This window comes from Sinocyclocheilus anshuiensis, unplaced genomic scaffold, assembly GCF_001515605.1.
Source record: "Sinocyclocheilus anshuiensis isolate Anshui unplaced genomic scaffold, SAMN03320099.WGS_v1.1 scaffold277, whole genome shotgun sequence".
In the NCBI taxonomy this organism is placed as follows: Eukaryota; Metazoa; Chordata; class Actinopteri; order Cypriniformes; family Cyprinidae; genus Sinocyclocheilus; species Sinocyclocheilus anshuiensis.
The window spans coordinates 87,525-89,533 of NW_015536463.1; the positions used below are offsets into that span (position 1 = coordinate 87,525).

Consider the following 2,009-nt stretch of genomic DNA (forward strand, 5'->3'; position numbering starts at 1 on the left):
TGTGGTGTTTGACTTCATAAAGTGGGATTGAAACAATAAGCAGTTTATAAAGTATTATGTTTTGTTGAAGTGAAGAACTGGTAATTAAAGTTAGATTGTGTATGTGTCAAAAGTTGCATTCAGCAACATTAATCATACATTCAGAGCCCCAGCTGCATTAATTTATCAAGTCTTTAAAGGGGTGGTGCACTGTTTTTTTTCTAGGCTCGATTGTGTTTATGGGGTACAGTCTAACATGTGTTAATGCTTCGTTTTTAAAAAAACACATTATTTTTCACATAATTTACCATTATTCCACACCGCTCTGTCCCTTCTCTGAGAAACGCGCTGATCATTTCCTGCTTTTATGAAGCCCTGCCCTCAGAAATAGGCGATGGGCTCTGATTGGTTAGCTAGCCCAGTGTGTTGTGATTGGCTAAGCCACCTCTAGTGCGCGTCTAATCGTCCCGCCCCTCACCTCAGCGGCATGTGCTCCTGTTGTATTGTAAACAACCGCGTCGTTAATATCGCTTATCAGTTTGAGCCCGATTGAGAAGCAGAGGATATTATTGAACAGGATCGTGCAGAACCTGTGCAAGCACGGCTTTTAATGGTAGGCCTATGTTTTTTATTTGTTGTTGTCTCATACTTTTAGATATGCTGTTATTTTAATCGCAACATGAGAATTTGATACCGGCATATCCCTACCTGCATCTCTAGTTTTCTCTTTCTCTTCTCTAAAGCAGCGCAGCATGGCCTCGCCCCCTTTGCTGCCTTTTCCCGGGGGCGGGGTTTATCTGGGTTTGTGATGTCACGAACCAGGGAAGTAACTTGTTGTAGTCCCTACCAGCCGTTTTTTTTAGGCATTAAACTGCCAGAATTTTAAAAGATGATATCTGAGTTTGCATTGAACTTTCAGCGTCGTAACTTTGCAGATATTGTTTATGCTCAAACAACAACATTACACACTAACTAACGTTAAGTGAAATCGCAATCAACCACCCCTTTAAATTTTCAAATGCAATATCTACTTTTTAAAATCCAAATTGAATTATTTAAACCTAATGCTGAATTATTAAAAGCTGGCACGTAATCATGACAGCTCACCATGGTTAAATTATGGTAGAAATTAAAATTAAAATTTAGAATTTTATTACAGTTTTTTTTTTTTCATTTTCTTTACCCTCATTTTTTGGCCCTTAGCAAATCATCAACATCGTCATCATCAGTTTTACTCAATTTCTTCAGTCCTTAAGCACGATTCTAACATTTGCCTCTATAAATATCTGTTTGATTAAAGGGTCATATGATGCGATTTCAAGTTTTCCTTTCTCTTTGGAGTGTTACAAGCTGTTCGTGAATAGATAAGATCCCTAAAGTTGCAAAGACTAAAGTCTCAAACCCAAAGAGGTATTCTTTCTAAAAGTTAAGACTCGTCCACACCCTCCTAAAATGGCTCGTTCTAACACGCCCCCACGTCTACGTCACTGTGTGGGAAGATTTGCAAAAGATTAGTTTGGCCTTCCAAAAGAGGACACAACTAGAAATCAGTGGTTAAGTTGTATTTACAACACTGTTCTAGATCTAGTGTATCTACACTAGAGCCCGATCGATATGGGTTTTTTGGGGCCGATAGCGCTTGTTGTTTGTCATTTCTCCGATCACAAATGCAGACATCGTTTTATGTTTACGCAGCGCGATACGCAACGCGTAAAAAGACAGTATAAGTCATTATAATCAATAATTATGTCCCCACTGGATGCTACAAATGCCTTGTTTGTAATGGCTTTTATGCTGCGTTCACGCCATATCGTAATTACCGTAATTTTGAGATGAGAGCACGTGACGTTCTACTCGGAGCTGTTCATGTCCTCGTACTCGGAATTATGCTTTTCTATGGCAACACTATCAACGCCTAAACAGAGCCTGCGGTGGTCAGGTGGTACAGCGGTCACATGGTGCAAGTCGTAGCTCTCAGAGAACTCCCAGTTCACAAGTTGTAATTACGAGTTCTACGAGGACGTGAATGC

The 2,009-nt window shown here is 39.8% G+C and overlaps 1 long non-coding RNA gene across 1 annotated transcript in view; it reads left to right on the forward strand.

Annotated features, from left to right (window-relative positions):
* Nucleotides 1–548: 548 nt before the first annotated feature.
* Nucleotides 549–2,009, forward strand: part of LOC107686391 (uncharacterized) — a 7,365-nt gene continuing 5,904 nt past the window's right edge. Inside the window, exon 1 of the long non-coding RNA XR_001634040.1 lies at nt 549–560. This is a non-coding gene — a long non-coding RNA (uncharacterized LOC107686391). The remainder of the gene's footprint in view (nt 561–2,009) is intronic.